The 25,540-nt window shown below is 40.2% G+C and overlaps 1 protein-coding gene across 2 annotated transcripts in view; it reads left to right on the top strand.

Annotated features, from left to right (window-relative positions):
* Nucleotides 1-25,540, top strand: part of AGAP3 (ArfGAP with GTPase domain, ankyrin repeat and PH domain 3) — a 2,466,462-nt gene that overhangs the window by 545,818 nt on the left and 1,895,104 nt on the right. The window lies entirely within an intron of this gene.

Genomic DNA, 25,540 nt, shown 5'->3' on the forward strand with positions numbered 1-25,540 from the left:
ACTAAAATTATGTCAGTATAGTTTGTGATGTATAATGTTTGTAGCTAAAATTATGTCAGTATAGTTTGTTTTCATTTATATAAATTTATGATTGTCTCTGTCATAAGTGACAATTTATGTGAAGTCTGCCAGTATATGCAGAGGAGGAATTGAGTTTAAAAGAAGGCAGGATTTAAATTAGCTATGTAATGTCTGAATGACAATGACTGGACAGATTATAAGTGATGTATAATCTTTAACTAAAATTATGTCAGTATAGTTTCTGATGTATAATGTTTGTAGCTAAAATTATGTCAGTATGGTTTGTTTTCATTTATATAAATTTATGATTGTCTCTGTCATAAGTGACAATTTATGTGAAGTCTGTCAGCCTAGCCAGATAGGATTTTATTCATAATTCTGTCATTTGTAAATATGAATGTTGAACTACAGACTTGTTTTCTTAAATGAAAGAATATGCTATGAAATGTGAACTTAAAAGTGTGCCCTCTGCTGTAAAGAAAGCTAGGACAAGCATTTCTTGTTTGTCCTTTGAAGTTAAAATTATTTCATGACTGTCTTTGATGTTTGCAATTCGACTCTGGCCGGGCTAGATGAAGGCATCCTGCCTATTGTTTTACTAGAGTTTACATGTGGAATATCTTTTATTGATGTAGTTTCCTGCAGCTGCAAGATAAAAGAATGCAGTTTCTGTTGGCCTGGGAACACCAGGAAAGTGAAAGAATGACGTAATGTTTATCACAACTGCAATTTCAATTTAAACAGAGAGAATCAGAAGGCATAAAGCATTTTTGTCTTGATCATCCAACTCACAGCACTGTCTTGCTCATATGTAAGTTATCTTAGATTTGTGTTTTCTTTTAGAAATAGCTAGGAACTAGAAAGATTACACTGTGTTTTTCTGTCATGTGAGAAATGTACTACTGATTTATTTTAAGTATTTCTGTGTGATGTCTGAACTCTTGACAAGCTCTGTGTAGTAGAAAGTATTGTCTTGTGGTTTAGTTATTTATTATTAAATATTTTAAAACCTTTTAACTGTGGCTGGTTTGTGTAGAGATAATTTAAGCTCTAGAGTACATTGCATATTTATAGAGTTTGTTGTCCAAGTCACTCAAAATAATCTTTAACTGTTTAGTCACACTTACCAATTGGATAATAATATTGCACAGTAATAATTGACACCCTTGTAAGAGCCTTTGAGTAGCTGATAATTATTAGTGGGTGGTGGCAGCTGGTACTACCGTATAGTCTGGGGAAAAAGGGGCACAGCTGGAGAACCTGTGCCAACCTTCCCCAGAAGTGTCTGTGTGGTTGTGTAAACTCTTCTCAAAGTATGTGTGTGTTAGCTACTTGGGCAGGGACAAGAAGCACTGGTTGGACAGAGAGAGTGCTAGAGGTTTTACCTTGCCCACTAGGCTGAGATCTGGACCCTATAGCTGTGCCTGTGAGGAGTCTTATTGGGGACCCGGAGAGCAAGGGAGTGACCAGCCCCGGACTGACTGTGATCTCTGTGTGCTCGTAAGGGAAATTGCACTTTACTGTGTGTATTTGTTATCCTTTCCTCATACATGAGATGCCCTCTCTGGTGTTAGTGGTGAGGATTGAGGCTCCTTGATTGCTGGGCCAGGGCACGGGCATCACAATTTAGTAAAGATGTTTCTTTTTTAAAAAAAAAATAAGATTCCCTTTCTCTTTGTTTATACTCTATCAATCCCTGGTAGGGAAGGCACTCTCTAGCCTGCAGTCCAAACTTCTTCTTGGCCTCATCCCATTCTGTTACCTTTCCCCATGTGTTATTTGCTCCCAATTCCTTGGTCCCTTTGCCAGTTTTATTCAGTAAATTCTAGCCACCTCTTGTTTGTTTTCTGTACCCCTACTTGTAGTTATTCCCTTTTGGCAAATTCTCCTTTCTCCATTGTCTTGTTGGCTTCGTTCTTAGAATACTTTATACTACTTTATAAATGAAATATTCTGCATGTTTGTTAATATTCTCCTTAAAGATCTGCATCCAAAATCCAACTCTCTCTCTATTTCTTGAACTTTTCCCCGCTTCGTCATCATCAACATACTTGGCATCATCATCCCTTTCCAGTTTGAATTATCATCTTTTGCTTGTGTTATGTATATGTATATGAGCCTTAACCGTGTAGCTCTAAAATATCCCTTCAGATCAGGTAATCCTAAACCACTTTGTTCTGCTGGAATGATCTGTGTATCCCATTTATCTCTTGTCCTCTTCTCATCTCAAATAATTTCCTTCATCTCTTTATTATTGTCCACAACTCCTCCTCTGGTTGAGAAAAATATGCCTGACAAATATAAAACTAAATGGACTGAAATGGGAAATAGGAAATACACCTGGGGATCATTTCTGTGGCTCTGCTCGACAGGGGCACAGGAAAATAACTTTCTTAGGTGGCGTAAGCCAGGGAACCTTGTTGGCTAGGCTTACTTAGGCCCTTGGACCGATAGCCTAGTACCTACCTGTGAATCTATGAAAAACTTTTTCACTTCTTGTATTTTGTGTGCATATCCATAAACAAGAGTTTTCCATTTCTCAGGTTTTTGTAATATCTTTTGTTTTGTCAGAAGCCTTTTTAATTATACTCCTAAATACTTAAGTTTTATTGTCTCCCTATAAATATGGGTATTGCTGAATCAATTTGTGTGTGGACACATTATTTACAAGTATAGCCTTTATTTTATCTATTATTTTTATATCCTGAAAAGACTTGAAACTGTCTCAAAATGTTGTACAGCACTGTGAAGTCCTTTTCTGGATTTATCAGGTGCAAAATAATATCATCTCCAGATATAGCCAGCTTTTCTTGATTACCCCATATCAATGATATCCTTGCATTTCTGGATCACTTATTTTCTTTTCTAGTGGATCTAACTATAAAGCAAATAACAAAGGAGAATGAAGACACCCTGTCTGGTTCCCTTGCTCAAAGATAACTTATCATTGAAGACCGTTCACACTTAAATTCTTGCATCTAGTCCTTCATATATCCTCTTAATTAAACTTATTATTGTATCAGGGAATACAAATGCTTCCATTGCCCTACTCATAAAATCCTAGCTTACTATGTCAAATGCTTTCTCTCCATCAAGACCCACTAACATCAGTGGTATTTTCTTACATTCTGCTTCCTTCTGCATCATCATTCTGTTAATATTATCACATGTTTGCATCCCCTCCAAAAAACACATCAGTCCATTCTCGGTTTCTTTTTGGCCATTGTCAGTGGCTAAACAGCTAGCATACTTGCCTGTAATGTTGGCAAATCAGAGGGCAGTGGATCCAGTTCCTATAACAAGTGATTGAGTTCATTTTTCCAATATTAGCACTGCATAAAGAAGGTGCAACACTTCAGTGTGCCATTCTGCAAATAAGATGGTAACATGAGATCCAGTCTGATTCCTGTAATTCAGGGTTTGATTCCTTCTGCAATCATTTGTCTGTGTGAATGAGTAAACCGCTTATCCAGACAATACACATGGTCTGAGTCTGCATATGGTCTGTACGGATCTGTACTCTACCATAGTTAGTGTATTGTCACACTTTCCATAGCAAACGTAAATAACCAACCATTGATAATAGGAGTATCTCTTTACTTACTATGTCAGTCATTTCTATGCTTAAGGTAAGTAGTGTGCTATTTTAGACCACCTCTTTAAAAGTTTCTGGAAACTGAAAACACCTGATATGACATCATGAAAGAGTGTACGCACAATCCTTCTACCTGGCTTACTGTATAAGCTAACATTTTCACATGCTAGATAGAGCAATAAGGTAGTCTTATATCCTAATAAGACAATTTGTCATCTGTTTTCACAGGCTTAACACCCATCCTTGAAAGAGTAACACATTTGATGCTCTATTAATGAAATTGTAATGTAAATAAGTAGCTGTTCCTCTAAAGAAGTATGCTGCTTTTGATTACCCAGAATGCTTTGCACACATATGCAGATTATTGCCAGTGACCAACTTGACAACATTTTTCTGGGTATTCTTATAAGGAACAGTCGAGTAAAATGAAAATGTCTTAATACTTGTTATGCGTTCAAACCACTTACTCCTTTAACATCAGGAGTATACCCAGAAATAAAATTAACCATAAAACACAGATGTATTAAAAGTGACATGTTGTGTCTTTCGGCTTTTCCCGGTTCGGGGTCGCCACAGCAGAACTCCGGTCCGCTAATAATTGGCAGTAGATTTTTACATGCCAAGTTGCCGGCCCTGACGCACAACCTTCAATGAAGGTACGCCCATTCACTCATGTCTCCACACAGAAGACGCTCTAGCTGAGAATCGAACAGGACAACTTCTTATTGTGAGGCGACAACGCTACCGCAGCACCACCACTGCAGAAGTACAATAATTGGTACATTTTAATTGGGTTGATGTATGTGGTAAAGACATTTAAATTAGGGCTGAATTGCTTTGTGAGTATATACACTGGAGAGAAAATATAATTCATCAAAACACTCCTATATTAGTATTGTTGGATTCAATTTCCCGCCTTACTGAGCTAGAGTAGTCCAGTTTCAGAGCTTGCTGATCCCTGGACTTTGTTTGCAGTTCCTGTTACTGATTCTTTTCCAAATTTGGAGGTAGGAAGTTCCCTTGCTTACCAGTGGGAGTGGGAAGCATTGAGCTGCCTGTTGGTCCAGTTTTGTGAGGTTTCAGCCAGTAACTTGTAGTCTATTGGTCGTTTTGGGCCAGTTCCTAGCTTCTTTCAGCCCCCTGATATAAAACACGCTAAACGCGCGTTTGCGCGATTTAGCTCGTTTTAGCGCGGAGTTGCCACTGTTGCACACTAGAGCAGCGCCGGTTAAGCAGGTTTAAACTATTTGGGCTACCTAAAGTCCACTCTTCAAATTTTCCCTTAAAACTACCTTCCTCGAACTATACTACTGATCTAATCAGCGTATCCTATAACTAAAAAGGTCATCTCTACCTGACTCCAAGTAGACTATTCTCTATCTGTTAAACCTAGCACTTGCTCCTACAGTACTTATCACCTTGATACAGCACTCTTGTTATAGATAGTACCCCAAAAAAGGCAAACCCCATTTCTCGGTCACCCACATCCCCCGGAATCTCTTTTAAAGTTTTTTTGTCTATTCCTTCTAGCATGTCGAGGGATCAGTTGCTAGTGTCCTCTCCTGCTCAGCTGGTGAACCTGGGAATATTGAGGCAATGTTACAATTGCCTCATGTACACAGACAACCCTCTCCTCCTCCCACAAAACACAAATACATGCGAGAGATGCAACTATACGGCCAAACTGGAGGCTGAGCTCTCTCAACATAGGACTGGCAAGACCAGACAGGAGGAGAAGGTTACCACACACACTATAGACCCAGTCTCACATAGTACCATCACAACCTCAAATCATACACATAAATACACAAAGACATACTCGGAGGCTCTGATCAAAAATCTACCAAAACAGCAGAGGCCACCAAAGCAGACACCCAAACAACTACCACCTCAGAACACAACACTTGCAACACATAGACCTCACAGTCAGAGTGTCAAACAGTCACAGCCCTTAAGGCCAAACACAATGCCAGACACACTAGTCATTGGTGACTCCATAGTCAGACACACTGGCGTCCGCTCACCAGACTGAGTAAGGAGAGGGTTACAGTAAGCTGCCTGTCGGGCGCTAGAATCCGCCACATAATGCAAGCACTCAGGTCTCTCAACAGCAGGTACAAATATGACTCAGTCATTGTCCACGCTGGTGTAAACGACCTGAGACATACCTCCTTGGACTACATGAAAAGAGACATTGAGGAGCTCTCTGATTATGTAGCCCAGGCAGGTATGACCCTGACCTTGAGCAGTATCCTACCTTCACCAAGAATGATGCCACAATACAGAGATAAGATGATCAGCTTTAACAATTGGCTTAAACTCTGGTGTCATTCAAAGGGATCCAATGTCTGTCTGCCTGGGATGACATGCTGGACAAGCCACGCTGCTTCAAGGGCGGCTTGCACCTGTCACCCTGGGATTTCGGATATTGGCAAAGGCTCTTGCCACCCCCATAGTGCCTTTTTTAAGCAAGGCTCAAATTCTAAACCTACCACCCTAGAACACAATAAAGGAAAGAAACTAAGGGTAATGCTGCTCAATGCCAGAAGTCTCAATCTCAAAATGCACGCACTCAAGGCCCTTCTCAGTATGGAGAACATCGATGTCTGTGCTGTGACAGAAACCTGGTTCAAGGCTCCTGAGAGCACCCCAGCACTATCAGGTTTTACCTCATATCATGCCCCAAAATCCGGACAATACCAAGAAAGGAGGGGGGGTATCCATATTCATCAAGGACACCCACACCTCAAGATTGGTGGCAACGCACGATGCATCGGAGACCATCCAGGTGCAATTAACCATAGGCAAGACTGCTCTGCAAATTGTAGCATGTTACAGGCCACCCTCACAAACTCAGGAACCTCACATGGCTTTCCTGAAAACACTGGGGGGATAAATGTATCTCCAAACACCATCATACTAGGTGACTTCAATTACCCTAATATAGACTGGGAACACTACTCAAGCCCAAACACCCTAGCCCAAACGTTCCTGGAATTCATAAACTCAAATGCCATGGAACAACTAGTCACCATCCCCACAAGAGGAGAAAACATACTTGATCTCATCATCACGAACATGGGAGCACAATGTTCAACACCGGAAGTATACCCCTCACTGGTGAGATCAGATCACAAACTAATCTCGCTGGAGGTCCTCATCCCACCCCCACCTGAAATAAAAAAGACCACAGTAAAGAACTTCTCGAAAGCCGACTTCACACTTCTAAAGGCTAGTGTGGCCTCCTTTAAGGCCCCCGAGCCGGCGGAAAACAGTACTCAAGCCGCTGAATCACTTACAAATGCCTTCTACCAGCACCTGCAGGACTGCATGGATAAGGCAATCCCAAACAAAACAAAGACTCTTTGTACTAAAGGCAAGCGTCCAGTCTGGTGGACCCCAGCCATAAACAAACTCTACAACAAAAGGAGGAAGCTACTACAAGATAGAGCAAAATCCTTAAAAGGTAAGACACCTTTGATCACTATAAGTAAAAAACTAAGAGCTCTCATAAAATCATCCAAAGCAAATTTTGAGAGAAAAATAGCTAAAGACTCAAAAGACAATCATAAGGCCTTCTTTAGCTATGTTAGAAACCTGGGAGGAAACTCCCAGATATGCTCAGAACTAGTTCAAAATGATGTGAAGATTACTGATCCTACAGACATTGCCAACATACTGGCTGACAGGTTCAGTGCAAACTCCCCCCCCCAAAAGGAGAGATATCTATACCAAACGATTGCAGCCCCCCAAACATCTCTAACGCCCAAGTGAGAACTGCTCTCTCCAAAGCAAAAAACACAGCATCCATGGGACCTGATGGTGTCCCCGGCTGTGTGCTCCATGAACTCAACGAGGAATTAAACCCACAGCTAGGACAGCTGTTTAATCATAGTCTCACCTCTGGATACGTACCCAGGGAGTGGCGCACTGCGACTGTGGTCCCACTTCACAAAGGCGGTGCCTCCACCGACCCTGGAAATTACCGGCCCATTAGCTTGACAAGCCTTATCTGCAAAGCCATGGAGAGGATCATAATGGATCTCATAAATAAAGACATAGGGAATTTGCAGACTTTGGATCTAACCCAGTTTGGCTTTGTCAAAGGCAGATCATGCCTTTTAAACTTGGTTGACTTTTTCGAAACAGTCACCAAAGCCATTGATGAGGGAAAGGCAGTCCATACAGCCTACCTCGATCCGGCGAAAGCCTTCGATACAATACCCCACTCGGGTATCATTGAAAAACTCATCAGCTTAAATGTTAACCCATACATCACAAGATGGGTTGCAAACTGGCTGAGTGACAGAACCCACAGGGTCAGAGTTGCTGGCGCCATGTCAGACTCAAAGCCTGTCACAAGTGGTGTCCCACAGGGCTCAGTCCTGGGCCCACTCTTGTTTGGCATCTACTTTTCCGAAGTACAAGCAAACACAGGAGGGTTATGGCTGACAAAGTTTGCAGATGACTGCAAACTGGGCGCCGTGGTCGAAAACACATCTGACACAGATATCCTTCAGAAGGGTCTCACAGAAATGGATAACTGGTGCCAGAGCCATGGCCTAAAGTTAAATGCCAAAATATGCATAGTCATACCCTTCGGAAAACAAGGTTACCCCTAGCTACCATATAGGTGGCAATCCACTGAGCACAGAAGAAGTTATCAGGGACCTGGGGACCCAGGTTGACAGTAGCCTGTCATTCGACACCCATGTAGCTAAAGTAGTTAGGAAGACCTTCTACATTGCCCACCTTATCATGAAGGGATTCACATCTAGATCAAGGGAGGTCATAGTCTCCCTATACTCATCACTCATCAGACCAATGATTGAGTACAATGCCCCATTCGGAATGTATCTGACCCGACATTTGCAGCAGCTGGAGAGGCCACAAAAGTTCCTCACCAAAAGGATAAAGGGTCTCAAAATCTGTCCTATGCTGCCGGACTGAAAGAACTCCAGCTCTATTGAGTCGCGTACCGCTTGCTCAGAGGTGACCTGTGCCTGACATACAAGGCCATGTCAAACCCAGATTTGATGAATATGCTTCACCTCAAAAAATCTAGATCCGTCAGAGCCACAAGGGCGGGAGACCTAAACCTCGACACGGCTATTAATAGGACGTGCTGGAGGGATAGATTCATCACCCAAAGACTCCCTATGCTGTGGAACATAATCCCGGTATATGTGAGGCAGAGCACCTCGCTGGCCTTGTTCAAGAGAAATCTTGACCAATGGATGGGAGATCGCAGATATACCCCAGGGATTACCTCAGTGTCACTGCTCGACAGAGGCACAGCAAAATAATGGGTATAGTTCCCCATACTAAAGGGGTGGCGTAAGCCACAAAACTGTGGGCTAGGCTTGTAAATGCCCTCAGGCAGATAGCCTAGTATGAACCTATGAACCTATGAACTACCTGTAGGGGAGGAAATTTTGTAGAAATTGTTGCAAGAGGATAGTTTTTTATATATCACTAAAGACATTCATTTTGTTTTGAAAAAACTATGGGAAGGGTTGATACTTTTAAACAGATGTTCAAGGTTGTCAGTTTTTTGTTTTTTGCTTGCCCTGTATTTGATAGGTGACTAGAGGTCAGAAAGATTAATTCATTTGCTTCTGGGGAAAGTCACCGAAAGGTGGCATATGAAGGATACTTTTAATAAAAAGACCTGGTCCTGTTACAGAACCTTGAGTAACTCCTGATGCAAGATATAAGGGGTCGAAGGCTGCATTTGAGTATTTGACTTGGGCAGTATGATTTATTTTGTAGGTTTTGTTAAAAGACACTGGGCTCTTAATGCTTGGATGCTGTACTTAGCTGTGTGTTAGATATAGTGTCAAAAGGATTTGGATAGTTTTATTACAAAAACAGCACTCGTAATTTTGATTTCCTTGGTGATAATGAGAGGGAATTTAAGTTGGTTGCTGTGTCCTTTTCGAAACTCATTTTATTAGCACACTGTTTTCTGTTTGAAGTGTTGAGTTTATAGCAAGTGCAGCTTTTCTATATTTTTTGGCAGTATAAGAAGAATAGAAGTTGTTTGAAAATGTTGTAGGGCTGAGGGATTGCAGCCCAGGGTAAAGGAATGACTGTAGTGGGTTTTCACAGCTCAGGAAAGTAGAGTTTTGTGTAGGAGATGTTGATAATGTCTTATAACTTAGCTGAGATGAAAGTGTTGCATACATGCAAGTATTTAGTCCATATAAAGCTAGGCAACCACAGAGGCATATATATTTTACCTTTTTATTTATAAATAGAAGGTTTAATGAATAGCACAGGAAATGGGCAAGTAGTATGCTGATAGGATAGAGGTTGATATCTGGCTTGGACCAGATGTCAGTGACATGGGTGGCTAGGGGTCTATATCAGAACACCGAAAGTTCACAATTTCGAATGTTCTTACATCAACCCCTAATCAGCGAACGCTGACAACATTGAAAATTCAAAACAGCGAATTTTTTCCTAGGGAAAAAATGTGCTGTTCCAAAACACATACACACAATACAAGCACACCAAACAAACAGCAATCCACACACATACACCCAAAATCTTACAGCTAACCCTACACTAAACTGTACAAACACCACTAGCTATCCACTTACCTTAACCCAAACCCTAACCCTAAGGTCCGTCACTATCGCACACTCACCTCACCCACGCCGTAACCCTATCTCACCTAACTCGCCCTAACCCTCACGTCCACACAGTCACACACATACCTCCCTCGTGCCCTAACCCACCTAATCCACACCCAATCGCACACTTACCTGAACCCGACCCGTAACTTTACACCACAGCGCTGAAAATAGCAAAACGGCAGAAACGGACAACCAAATTCTTTCCCTAGGAAAACATTTGGTTATCTGTCGTTTCGCTATTTTCAGCGTTCCCTGAATAGGGGTCGATGTAAGAACTTTCGAAAGTATAAACTTTCGGTGTTCTGATATAGACTCAGGTGGCTAGTATGTTAGATATAGCAGGTCATCTAGTTGTAGTGGCATTAATTTCTATGATGATTATATTATTTTAGAGTGTGATTTTATAGCAGATTACTGAGTTCTTAGTGATAGCTATTTAGGTTGTTAGTGAGGCTTAATTATTTTTGTGTATAGGTGGTCTTTATTTGGTTTATTATGTTTTCTCTGCATATTCTGTGGGTTCGGTAAGTCTGCCACATTGAATGATTAAAATTTGATTTATATATTGGCCAGAAGATGTCTTTGGTTTAGACTGAAGCAACAATTCATGACTGGATGTGGGTATCACAGGATTTACCTGTGTTTTGTGTGACTTGACCATGAGGGAGAAGCCCAAGTGATTAAACAAAGTGAACTGTGAGTAAATCATGTGACACCTACACCCAGTCATGGATTATTGCTATTATACAGTGACATTATTTAGGAAAGAAATTGCTTACCTTTTTTAAAAATAATCTCGCTGCATAACAGTACTGTAGTGTTCTTCCTCTTCCTGGTCTGTGTACAGAGGTACTGTGCATGCATACCTATGTTTGTATATTTGCACAATACATCAGTGCAGTACAAAAGAAGCTGGTGAGAAGAGAGCATATTATCTCTATCTCATTTTTTTTTCTCTTTAAGAAATAGCCACTTGTGTTGGTTTTGGAACTGTGTAGTTGTAATGCCTAGCTTTATTGACTGACAAAACGTGTCATTGGTCTACCAGAAAATCAAACAGGGCAACAGTGTTAGGAAAATTGGTGATGTTCTGTAAAACCTTGGGCAATTTAGAGGTGTGGCAGTACGATAGATCATATTGCCAGTAATCATAAGTCTAAACTGTCCAGATATTTGCAGAATGTCTTTTATATTCTTTATATTTTGCCCTGTCCCATGCGTAAACTTAACTAGCATATTCTAATAAAAAACTCGTTCATTTCAGAAGCCTTGAGCAACCAGACTTCTTTCTGTCGGGATTTGCTTGATTTACCATGGGCATGCTGATTTCACACTTTTGAATACAAGTGAGTATCTGCTGTATAATAATTGTTTGATTTCAGGAGTATGCTATGTGAGGGATGCGTCTTTCTTATAATGTGGCGTGAATAGTATGAATTTTGAATGGGTAGAAGAATGTTTAGAAGCATTAGAGTGTGCAGTTCTACATTGTGACTTGGTGGTCAGAGATACCAGTTGACTTTGGCCAGCTGTAGAATGTGAAGAGTAATTCTGTGTTTTAATAAAGGCCGAAAATGTAGTAGTCACTTTTGTTTTTCTGAGTGATTAGTGGCAGTGTGCAGAGAAGAAGATAAAATTGTGGTTGTGGCAGTGTGCAGAGAAGATAATAACATTGTGATTGTGGCAGTGTGAAGAGAAGATGATAACATTGTGATTGTGGCCGTGTGCAGAGAAGAAGATAACATTGTGATTGTGGCCGTGTGCAGAGAAGATAATAACATTGTGACTGTGGCAGTGTGAAGAGAAGATGATAACATTGTGATTGTGGCCGTGTGCAGAGAAGAAGATAACATTGTGATTGTGGCAGTGTGAAGAGAAGATGATAACATTGTGATTGTGGCAGTGTGCAGAGAAGATGATAACATTGTGATTGTAGCAGTGTGTAGAGAAGATAACATTGTGATTGTGGCAGTGTGTAGAGAAGAGGATAATGTTTTGATTGTGGCAGTGTGCAGAGAAGATGATAACACTGTGATTGTGGCAGTTTGCAGAGAAGATGATAGCATTGTGATTGTGGCCGTGTGTAGAAAAGATGATAGCATTGTGATTATGGCAGTGTGTAGAGAAGAAGGATGGCAGTGTGATTGTGGCAGTGTGTAGAGAAGAAGGATAACATTGTGATTGTGGCAGTGTGTAGAGAAGATGATAACATTGTAATTGTGGCAGTGTGTAGAGAAGATGATAACATTGTGATTGTGGCAGTGTGTAGAGAAGATGATAACATTGTGATTGTGGCAGTGTGTAGAGAAGATGATAACATTGTGATTATGGCTGTGTGTAGAGAAGTAGGATGGCAGTGTGATTGTGGCAGTGTGTAGAGAAGAAGGATAACATTGTGATTGTGGCAGTGTGTAGAGAATATGATAACATTGTGATTGTGGCAGTGTGTAGAGAAGAAGGATAACATTGTGATTATGGCAGTGTGTAGAGAAGGAGGATAACATTGTGATTGTGGCAGTGTGTAGAGAAGATGATAACATTGTGATTGTGGCAGTGTGTAGAGAAGATGATAACATTGTGATTGTGTGTAGAGAAGATGATAACATTGTGATTGTGGCCATGTGAAGAGAAGATAACATTGTGATTGTGGCCGTGTGTAGAGAAGCGGATAACATTGTGATTGTGGCCGTGTGCAGAGGAGATGATAACGTTGTGACTGTGGCCATGTGCAGAGAAGATAATAACATTGTGATTGTGGCCGTGTGTAGAGAAGATGATAACATTGTGATTATGGCCGTGTGTAGAGAAGATGATAACATTGTGATTGTGGCCATGTGCAGAGAAGATAACATTGTGATTGTGGCCGTGTGCAGAGGAGATGATAACATTGTGATTGTGGCCCTGTGCAGAGAAGATAATAACATTGTGATCGTGGCCATGTGTAGAGAAGATGATAACATTGTGATTATGGCCGTGTGTAGAGAAGATGATAACATTGTGATTATGGCCGTGTGTAGAGAAGATGATGACATTGTGATTATGGCCGTGTGTAGAGAAGATGATAACATTGTGATTGTGGACATGTGCAGAGGAGATGATAACATTGTGATTGTGGCCGTGTGTAGAGAAGTTAATAACATTGTGATTGTGGCCATGTGTAGAGAAGATGATAACAATGTGATTGTGGCCGTGTGTAGAGAAGATGATAACATTGTGATTGTGGCAGTGTGCAGAGAAGATAATAACATTGTGATTGTGGCCATGTGTAGAGAAGATGATACAATTGTGATTGTGGCAGTGTGCAGAGAAGATGATAACATTGTGATTGTGGCAGTGTGCAGAGAAGATAGCACTGTGGTTGCGTGTTGGGCTAGATGTTAGTTGATACAGGTTCAACTACAGAATACGGTACAAGAAAGTGGTGCATCCCAATGGATGCTGCTGTTGCTTCGTATATGATGCTGTGGTTGTGTATAGTAGAGTTTTTTAGATTAGCAGAAATCTTCTGTTTTCGTTATAGTAGGTGGTGAGTTAAATGGTATATAGATGAGTAGTGTTTACGATGCTCAAGAGTAGAGGTACTGATATCAGAGGGGAATGGGTCGAATGGTTTGGGGATAAAAGAATAATGTATGGTGTTAGATTAGTGGTGATAAAAAAGGAGTGCACCTCTTCCTCCATTATAAAAGTACCTGAGCAATTGCTTTAGTAATTTACTTTTGTAACTAATTAAATGTAAGTTGCAGTCTTTGGATTTTAACAAGGAATCAATAATGGAAATAATATATGAATTGTCAATCTATATGAGGCTTTTAGAATTTTAACTTTCTTTTGGATGCTTTCTGTATTTCATGATGTAATGTTGTATTTCTTTGTATAGTCTATGGCATTATTTTGTAGTTGGTTTATATGTAGCCTGCTTAATACTAACAGTGAGGTGCATATTATAGTGACAATGTTTGTACATGTTGCTGAAAAGAAAATAACTATTTTTATGGTATTACAAAACTTGTGGGTAGGTCAGATTTTTAAATATGGTAAGATTTACTAAGGGTCAGTGACTTCACAACTACATAGAAATGTGGATGCAGTTATTTTGTTTGAGATAAATAATGGAGTATTTGATTTTTCATAAATTCTGAAAATAAGCATACTTTTAACTTATAGGTGGGTAGTTGGTGCTAAGTTAATAAAGCAGCAAAGTTGTAGGAAGACATTTAGTGTACATAATCAGAGGAATCTTGATTTTGTTTTTATTTTGCAGGAATGGATTTTGTTTTAACAGTAACATTTTAAGGAATATTGAAGAAGATATTAGTAATTGCAACATCAATGGTTTAAACAGATCACATGTGCAAGAGTGCACATGTTTGTGTCCTAGAGATGCTGAAACCTACTAATAAAATGCATAAAATGTGGGTTTGAAGTATTAAGAAATATCAAAGTAAAGGCCGTTTGCTGAAAATATGCAGCACTTAGAGTTTATCTCATTATCTTCTTAATAAGAAAATATATTTATCCAGCCCAGGAAAGATGATGACTACAACTGTGGGATGATAAATATTTGTGGAAATATGGCAAAAACAGTTCACGTATTGACATCCGGTAATGGTAATACAATTAATAACAGTTCTTTTTCAACCAGTGTACGAAAATGTTAATGTATCATTTCAGTAACTGATCCCGCGATACACGGCTTGGTATGGTTAGTTTATAACTTAGTGAATTCTTTTGTTTTGTTTGTTTGTTTTCTTGCTAAACCACTAATAAACTGGCAGTGATCAGGAAAGGAAAAAACTAATAAATACTGTGTCTGTGGATATTGTGATGATATTGGGAAGGTTTTGTGTGTATTAGAGCAGGGAGGGGGTTACACCTTTTTATTGGGAAAATGATGACTGTATACCAGGGACAAGGTGTAAACAAAGTAATCTAGCTAGCAAGCTGCTACTGAGACAAAAAGGACTAATCCAGTTTCTCTAAGGAGGAATTGGGCTCAGGAAATTGGATAATGCAGTTTTGGGCAGTTTTATTTAATTTGTCTTTTGATAATACAGAACAATTTCAAGTTTAGAAGGATGTCTTTCTGTATTTCATAGAGCTATCATTAGCGGGGTAGGTACCATTCATTGCCATCACTGGGAAGGTGCCACTGGTAGGACTGAGTTCCTATCAGTATGACTCTGTTTGTTTGTGTGGTTTAGGGTAACAGGGTAGGAATGGCCCGGTTGTTGAATGAGACTTTCTTCTTGGTATAACTGTGCTCTTTATTAAAAGGATATGACACTGAAGGTCTTGGCACTTTCATTTTCAGTGGCATCATTGACACTGGGTAGTGGTTTTTCCCCTGGTCTGGGCTTGGGTACAATCCTGCAGTGGGAAGGTTGTAGAAGGATTACAGGATGCCTTCACTTCATCATGCATTTCAGCATTACTGCCCAGTTTTGCTGTCACTGTCATTTTTGGGGTCTATATCAGAACAACGAAAGCGCATATGTGCAACTACATAAGTCGACACATAATATACAAAACCTGTAAATAGCGAACGGCTACATAATCAAATTTTTTCCTAGTGAAAAAATTCACGTGGCTGTTTGGAAAAAATAAAAATGAAAAAACATTATCAGGTGGGGGGCTTGCCCTCCCAACTAAATATGCCAACTCAAGATCCCACTATAGTGAAGGAAAGGGCAACTCCCTATAGTTGGCCAACTACCTCCTTGCCCTGTGACATATTCATCTAATCGCTTAAATGCGGTTCAATGAATATTTGTCGCTCTCTACGTTCGCTCAAAAGCAGTTTGTTTTGTGCTTCTAATATAGACCCCATTTTTGCATTGCTTTGCCCAATGCTGTCATGTATTTACAGTGTTTAGGAAATACCTATTGATGTTACTAAGGTTCACCTCCTTAAGTATCATCTGTATATTCAAAGCGTAATCCAAGGTTATAAGGGATATTGCTGCAGGTATAATACTGTTACTTTCTTGGTTTATAGTTTATGTTTAGCAGATAATGTGTATGGTTATAAAAGAGACTGCTGTGTGTTTGTTTTGGGTCCCACAGATTGTGAGTTGGCCAGTAAATATTTATCATAATGTACCAATTGAATCACATGCAATCACATGAAAGTACTTGTGGGATTGCAGAACATTGAGGAAAAGTTTAGTTTTCCCAACTGTTGCGTGATCTGAGAGTTGTTATATTAAGATATGTTGGGGGTGTAGCATGGCTTGCCACTTGCAGAAGTACTATATTGTAGTACTCGCACTATCTTTCAATAAGGCAGGACTTGGTTGCTTTAAGTAAGATGAACAAAGACCTACTAAGCGTATTTTTGATTAAAATGTGCAGACTTATTTGTTCTCATCTGTTACACTGGGACATTTTCTCTCTTGTCACTCCTGAAAACAGGCCTGACCTAGCAAACCTGGTTACCAAATTCTCTTTGCTACCTATAGAAGTATGCCAAAACAATTCATGAAGAGGCTTCCAGTAATGGTAGCAAAATTAACAGGAGTTCTTTTAAGTAATACACCAGAATGTAAGTGCAACATACCAGTAACCCATCCCTTGATACACAAAGTATGTGGTTTGTTTGAAACTACAGTGAATATGTTTCATCAGTTGTGCTGCTCAACTAAAAACAGACTTGCAGTGAATAGAAATTGAAAGGCTTAAAATACTCGTGCATAATCTGAAATATATACCACTACAATGTGAGTATTTTAGAGAATCTTCAGTATTTTTCATACAATTTCAAGAAACATAATGGTAGACTTTGCCAGATGTGTTTTTTTTTTCTGTTTTAGTTGTGGTTATTTTCATCTTCACAGGATGCTTTAGTAAGCAATTCACAGTTCAGTATTTGATCTGAAAAGATCTATCCTTGTCAACAACAAGACTGAAGCCGCAGGCTTTTAGCCTACTCAGTATCTGGAACTTTCCCAGCCTACTTGCTCCCCCTCTTCTGCCCACAGAGCTTTGCCATTTCAGCTTTCACTCTTTTGACATACATTGGCAAATGGCCCCCAGCTATGCGTACATATATATATATATAAAATATGTGTGTGTGTGTGTGTGTATGTAGTAGTAGTATTCACCCGCATCATTACTTTATTTTGATTGACTCATTGTTCGTATCTTTCCAGTCTGTTTTCTAATTTTAGGATAGCTTAACTGTGTTTCTGTAACACTTTTATCACATCATCCCTTACATTTTTTCTAGTTTATCTTATTGGTAATTCTTTTGAGGTATTTGCTATGGTTTCTGCAGTTCTGCGGAGAAAAATTTAGTATTGTAACGATTAGAGTTTGAAATATGGTGAACAATGCTTTGAAGAAGTGCAAATGTGGGAATAGGATTCCACCCCAAGGTGGTACACACCTAGTGCACACGTTATTTAGGGGGAAAGTATTTTTCAGCTTCATGTGATATTTGTCAATCCTTTACCTCCCTCTTTAATTAAAGGGTGGAGAAATAATAAAGGGTGGAGAAATAAATTAAAATAGTTCAGTTTGGAAAGAAGCTGTTTAGATGCATCATGTCCTAAAACCACAGTCATTGTTATTATTGGTGCTTGGAGAGGGCTAATCTCTGGCCTCCTCAGACCAGCGAGGAAGACGAGGATTACTGCAAAGCAGTCTTGTTGTCATTCTGTTGTGGCATCTGCAGTTCCAGTTAAAGTAGTGACAGGCATGTCTCCATTCAATTTAGTCAGTTAAGTTAGTCAGAACTAACAGTATGTACTCTCTTACTGATTTTTAAAGTGAGGTGGTCTCTGGGCTTTAGAACATCACTGACAAACTGTTTTAGAAGTCTTTCCTTTCTTCTTATAGAGATTATGAAAAAATGAAGAAAGCCTTTGTAAGGCTGCAGCATAAGTTTCTTGCTTGGTCATCTTCTGGGACCACAGTAGACAGTGACAACTCTTCTTTGCTGTCATCCTTTTCTTCCTCATTAGCCCCATTTGGGTACTGTCTTGAGGAGGCCAAAGCTTAGCCCTCCTCCCATGCATCATTATCAACACTGGCTATGGTTTAAGCCTTAAACCACCCCATGTAATCAGCTTATTAACCATACCTTTATCTTCAGGTGGTTTATGGCAGAGTTGTCTATCACGATTTCTGTTGGCCTTGAGGTTTGAAGTTGATCTTTGTCTGTCAGCTACAGCATGGATTTTGGGAGACTCGGCCTTCTATCCTTTTGGGCCAGTGCTGATGGGCATACCTGTCCTGTTTCCAATAGTTGAGTGGTTGAGGTCAGGCTTGGTGTGGATGCTCTTGGTATTGCATGCTTCAGCCTTGGATGGTAGGGACTGGTGCACTCAGCACTTCTCTGAGCAGTGCAAAGGGTCCAGAAGCATTGCAAGATCCCTCTCAGTAACTTGGCAATATTTTAGTTACCTCATCATCCTTTGAGTCTTCTCAGTTTAGGACTGCAGGAAAGCAGAAATGCAAAAGGAAACAGTTGGGTTTCACACTTAGTGTAGAGAGTCCACACTTAGATGTCAAGGACAACTATTATGTAATTTTCCCATTCCCCACTGATGCCAAGTTTGTGAAGGTCCTTCACCCACAAGTGCCACAGCCTTTTGCAAAGGATGCTGTTGGAGACTTTTTGTGCTCTTCCAGCATTCCTCTACCAATCCCTGGGTAAAGTGGTTTGGCTGCTGGTTAAAACTGCATGGGACAACCCTGATGAAGTAGCACCTTTCACAGGGAAACGAGACATCCTCCAGCCTTGCAAAGTTTGGAACAGCTGGGTTGAGACGCTTAATCTTGATTCCATTTTTGCTAAATCTGCCCTTTAAAAAGCTCTCCCATCTCAGAATCTAGATGTTTGTCATTTGTGTAAAGAACTGTGGGCTGTGGATGGGTTTGAAAGCACAATTACACGTCCTCCATATTTTCTTTAAGGGCAGAAAATTTATATTTCATATATATTGACCTTCTAAGTGGAGCTAGGTGATGAACTAGTCCAATCATTGTAATCACAGATGGCAACCATGTCTTCCATCTCTAACCTCATGATGTATTGCATCAGTAGATGGTGCCACTTAGATTGCTGGCATCGCTCTTTACCTCCACGTCTAGGTGCATTGGACATATTTTGTTAGGTATACTAAGCCAACTTTCATTAGTGATTCCTTTGATTGTGCATTTCTTTTTAGACTGTCTTTTAAGGTCCTCTGGAGAACATGGAGTCAGTAAAACTCTGGGTTGGTAAATTTCAAACTCCATAATTAACCACCTCAAGAATGCAAAGGATCCTACTTTGGCTCTGATTCTTTCAGGGCTGAATAAGCAGATGTCTGAGATAAACTGACATTAATATGTTGACATATTATATGCTATACTTTCTCCCAGCTCACCCTCCTTTTCTCCCTTCTATTTACCCCCAACCTAAAAAAAACATTGCAAATGAAAATTAACAGTATTAACTTATACTGCTGTAATATTGTCTTGTAAATCTACTAAGCCTTTGTTGCAAATGTATAACAATTGTCTAGCTTGTAACTTATTGTAATTCTATACTTCCTAAATGTAAACTGTACATCTTTTTAATCTGTCTTTACTGTTGTGTAGCTTTTCTCTCTGGGCCACTGCTGAAAATGGGTTCCTGAGCCAGTCAGTTCTTCTTGGTTAACGAATGTCAGATAAATAAATAAGTAATAAAGAACAGTTGCATGTCCAGAGATGGGAATGGTCATCAACAAAAAGGGTATCTTGTCCACCAGTCTAATTCATGAGACTTTTCTGTCTGTCCCTCTCTGGAGGCAGTCAAGATTTGTCTGCCTGTCCATTTGCCAGCATTGCTGGCCATCACATAGGACAAGTGGATAAGGAAAGTAAAATGCAGTAATGACAAGACTCCCACCTTCTCCCCCCAGCAGATATCTCACTCTGTCAAAATTGCAACAAGAAAGGAGGTGTTAAACCTCATCAGCAAAAGAGCCTTCATCAACAAAAGAGACATCCAAGAGTTCCCACAACTCTGCAAAGGATCAGGTTATTGCTTTGGGTTTTTTCTAGATCCAGGGAAGACAAAGGACCAGAAGCCCATATGATGCGAGTGACATAAAACAATTTATCCCAAAAGAAACCTTCTGGACGGTCACAATGAGGACCATTCTTCCATGTCTGTCATAAGGAGGCTGGGTGTGTTAGAACTACAGGGCACCTGCCTATCCACACAGAGATACGCTTTCAGATAAGAGCCATACACTCTCAGCTCAGGACTCTTGCATTTGATTTCCTCTCAGCTGACAGGGTTTTCACCAAGCATATGCTCATAGTTACAGTGAACCGGATTCTGCAAGAGATGACCATGTTTTTATACCTAGCTGTCTGGCTCCTAATTGCTCCAGTGTGGAACAAATCAGTTTCACCTCAGGAGTCTCTTCTGAGTTTCTTGTAGTCTTTGGGAATTATTGTGAATACAGAATGGCATACTATTCTATTTTAGTCCCACTGTTGTTCCCAGTGTATATGCTTCCTTTTGGAGAGGTTATGGGGGAACAGGGCTTAGCATGCCATAGCGATACTGATGCTGCTCAGATCTGCTTCTCCTTCACACAAGAGGATTTGGCAAAAGCATGTATTCCCTGGCTGATGATCCTGATGCTGTACAACCCTGGCTAATCATAAATCTGCTTGGCAGTACATACAAGCTTGAGAAATTCAACTGTTATACTCTTACCCAGTTATATCTTGTGTGGTGGTAATAAGCGTCACTTTATTAGTGAAATATTTGTATTATTATTGACTCCACCTGACATTTTGGGATTAGCTGTAGTGATTAAACACTTTATACCTCAAGTTTATATCTCAGTTGCTGTTCATGTGTTAATCTCTTCCACATTGGATTACTGCAATAACCTTTAAATGGGATTTGTTAAGACCTGGCATAACCACTTACAGATGCTGCAGAATTCAGCAGCTAGGCTGCTAACTGGTAAATCACAATGCCAGCAGATTACGCTTTTTTTGCACAGCCTTCATTGTCTTTCTGATCTCCACAGGATTAGTGTTAACTTATTTATCAGCTCATGACCTGGGTCCCTGGTACTTGAAGGAGCTTGTTGTACCCTATTATCCTACATGGTTTTGCACATGGCCTACGAGGGGCTACTGGCATTTCCACAGGTTAAACTTGAGACCTCAACGTACGTCATATTTTACTATGAAGCTCCTCGTTTGTGGGACTTTAACAGAGGTGGCTGAATACTAAATCAAGTTACCTTTCTCATTTGTCTGACTTGTGTTAAGTTGTGTATTTTATGTTAGCAGTTTTTCTGTTTTTGGGGTTTTGTGTAAAAAAACAAACAATACCTAAATAAGCTTGGGCTTGAATACTGCCAAGTCCTATTTGGAGGCCTCTCAATCTTGAACATTAATCAGAAGTACTCTTCCCGTGGACTGGTTACTTCCCTTGCAGACCTCAGCATCTCTAATCATTCAGTCTCAGACAGTCTCTGCCATGTTTTGTGTAAAGGCATTAGATCTTATGGAAGCAACTGCTTAAGTGATCCCATTGGTCATATTACATGTAGAGGTGTTATAGTGGATTTTGAAGGTTCAGTGGTCTCGGGTAAAAGTCCTTATAACTTACCAGGTCAGAATTTCTATGACATGTGTCCTTCAGTTACAGTTGTAGGCTCATACATCAGCTCTAAGTCTATGCAGTCCTTTCAAACAGCCCACTCCCCAAATGGCTGTCATCACAAATGCCTCTGCCGTAGGCTGTAGAGGCAATGTCAAGGGCAGACTGTCCAAAGTTCTAGCAAGGGTGAAGCAAGAGGAGTGGTTCCCTCATGGGGTGTGGCTAGAGCTTTAGTCTAGGCACCATTCAGTTCCTGATCTGTCCCTGAAAGGAATAGTTTCAGTAGTAGCAAAAAGCATTTATGGACCATGGTAAATTGTGAGGCACAGTATTTCTTTTGAACTGTACAAGAAGCAGTTTCACTAGGAGCTGTTATGTAACTATATAATGTTTCCTTTCTTAGTCAGAAGTTGTTTTTTTTTTGTTCCTCAACTTTGGTGTAGGAGAGAGATAACCAAAAATGTATTGCCCAGGATGCCAGACAACTTTGCTGCAGATCTAATGCAGTCCAAAGTGTATGGTGACAGTCGTAGGTCACTTTATGCATCAATGTTTTGGAGATGAGGGCGGTTAACCTTAAACTGCAGATCGGTCAGGATATCTGTCCTTTGATTCAGTAGCCATCCATACTAACAACATGTCAATGGTATGGTATGTCAGCAAGCAAGGGGAAAACTAATTTCTATCCCCCAATATTGAGAACCAGTGAGGGTATGGGAATGGGCTATCTGAACAGGAAACTTGCTACCCATATTCCTGGAAAGACCAGTTCTATGAGATATACGCTGTAACCCTGCTTCCTGATGTATCACAAATGGTCCCTTAAACAATCACTATGGAAGAATTTCCACCACTGGATAACGTCTTGCTGAAACATTTTTTTTTTTATCCCAGATCAGCACCAGGTGTTAATTTCCCTTATCTCATCTATGGGGGAATGCCCTAGGGATGCTGTTTTCCAGAAATGGCACCTAGGCCATCCTTTTCCTCCATTTCTCCTGATTCTGAACTTCATACAGAAAGACAGACACAACAAGTCCAAAGTAATTCGCATAACCCTATTTTGTCCTTAGAATTTATGGTTTTCTGTACTCGTGCCTCATCATCTGGAGAAGCCACCTATGTCTGAGGTCCTTCATAACCTTCTGGCAAGTCTGACTTGAATCTTCACTCTTTATACCTAACCAAGTATGGTTATTCATATTCCATTAATGGCCAAGGACTCCTCATACCACACTGTGGTTGCCCAGATTTTATCCTTCGATCTGAGGCCCAAGTCTTGGAAAGTGTACAAATGCTGAGGCTACTTCAAAAGGTTTGTAACCTTTCACTTCTGCTGTACTTCCAGTGTACTGGGCCTGCTGCTTTGTGGCATATGTTTCGCTGAAGTGGAAGCAAATACTGAAGGATTATGGCTGACTAAGTTTGCAGATAATTGCAAGCTGGGGCTTATCATCGACTCCCCTTCAGATACAAGCATTCTTCACGAAGAACTATTTTTGACTAACAAATGGTGCTAAAGCCGTAGTCTTAAACTCAATGCTAACAAGTGCATAATTGTACCCTTTGGGGAGTCTGCTGTCCCGTATAATTACCATGTTGATAATACGCCCTTATGAGTCAATCCAGTGGTCATGGATCTGGGTATGCATGTAGACAGCACTCGTACCTTTGAGTCCAAATCTAGGTCCAAAGAGGTCATTATTCCACTGTACCCTGCTCTTATCAGACTAATCATAGAGTACAGTACTTCCTTTGGTATGACCAAGCATTTGCAGCAACTAGAGTGACCTCAGAGGTTTCTTACAAAAGGAATACAGGGCATAACAAACCTGGCTTACTCAAAGTGGTTTAAAGCTCTTACCCTCTACTCAGTCTCCTTTAGATTTCTGAGGGATTATCTGTGCCTGGCTTACAAGGCATCTGCAAACCCCACACTTATGAAACTCCTGCATATTTGTAAGTCAGATGGTACCAGAAATACAAGGTCTAGGGGACCTGAATTTTGTCTGTGGCTTAAACAGAACATGCTGGATGTATGACTCAGAGACTGCCCCACCTATGGAACAGGCTTCCCATTCATTTGTGGCTGAGTTAAAGCACAACCTTGGGATTAGGAAATTTATATCGGACCTGGCACCCATGTCTATATGGACAGAGGTAGCTTTTAAAAGCCTGGCCCTCAATGTCCTGTTTGGATACAGGACATCGTTATTCTTTCAGGAAAACTTGGCTAGGCATATTTTGTGGGTCATTGGCTTAGCAACAATCTATGAATCTTGCAGCTATTTTGGACTTTCATAAGGGATTTTAATTTTGTTTCTTTAGCATTGTTAAAATTATGTTTTGAAAGGAATGTTCCTTATTTGGCTTCCTGTCTGCAATCATGTCTCTCAATGAGATTTATATATATCTATATATATTTTGTTCTAGAGAAATTGATACTACCTCCAGAAAATGATTTTTCCTCCATTTGAACCAGCTACAATTGCAGAGCTGAAGCATGCAGTCTGAAAAAATGTTCCTAATAGCCATTACCTCAGCTAGAAGTGTCTGTGAATTGCAAGCCTTGTGTTTAAATCCAATGCACTTAATTTTTCACAAAGCATAAGATTTTTTTGTGAAATAAACCATCATTTATGTCCAAGACAGTCAAAGAAAAAACCCTGTATCAGTTAACCTGCATTTTTTCCCTTAAATATTCAGAAGCGGTAAATACTTCTTACCTGGTATACAGCTCATATTAAATGAGCAGAAGTTAAGACCTTGAGAAGGGACTTCCAATTTTTTGTCTTTTTCATACAAGAAACTGAGCTCTAAGGTTTCAGAAGTTAACTTACCTAAACGATTGACTAATTGTGTTAAATTCTGTTGTGAAATCGTGTAACTTGACTTTGCATTCAGTGCCTACAACTCATTCATCTAGGGTAGAGACTGCCTCTGAGGCGTTATTCTTACAGAACTGTGCCCTTAGATGGTGTTAGTGCAGCAGTTACATGAGCTTCACTGAACCCCTTTATACAAGACACACAAGCTGGATGTGTTTTTCAGATCCAGGTCTTATTCCATTTGCTCTTTGATAAATAGATAAAGACCCATTAGATGCTGATGCTTGATGATGGACATGGGAGCTTCTTTGGTACTGTGCAGTGACACACAGGGTAAGTTGTTGGTAGTGAAAATCAAACCTGGTTTTATGTAATAAAGCTGGGTTTTGTAGCTGATCACATTGAGCAATAGTATATATGTAGTTTCACTGTGACTGGCTGGGTTAGTCGTTTGACGTACCTAATATTTCAGAGATGCACATGGCTCATTCATCAACCATTGGTCTGCCATACTTACATCCAGTTCTCCTCGGTCAACTTGGAAGAGTCACTTGTACCTTTTGTCTTTATCCATTTGCTAATACTAAGCCTAGACTGTCAAAGTTCTTGTTCCTTTTGAGCTTAGTAGGACTGAATTGTTGATTGGCCCAAGCTGTTGGATTTACGGTTTGACTTAGGTAATTTGTAGAGAGTCCATAATTACCACAATGTCTGTCACCCAACACTCCTCTGGACAACTTGGACCAGTTTGGAATAATATGGTGTGAGTGAGTGGTCTTAATTTAGAAGTGCCTTTTCTAACTCCTTGTGTGTGGCAGTGAATATTGTGAATTTTTGATTTTAAAGGATT

The sequence above is a fragment of the Protopterus annectens genome, chromosome 3.part1 (genome assembly GCF_019279795.1).
Source record: "Protopterus annectens isolate FY-2018-M chromosome 3.part1, PAN1.0, whole genome shotgun sequence".
NCBI classification, from domain to species: domain Eukaryota; kingdom Metazoa; phylum Chordata; order Ceratodontiformes; family Protopteridae; genus Protopterus; species Protopterus annectens.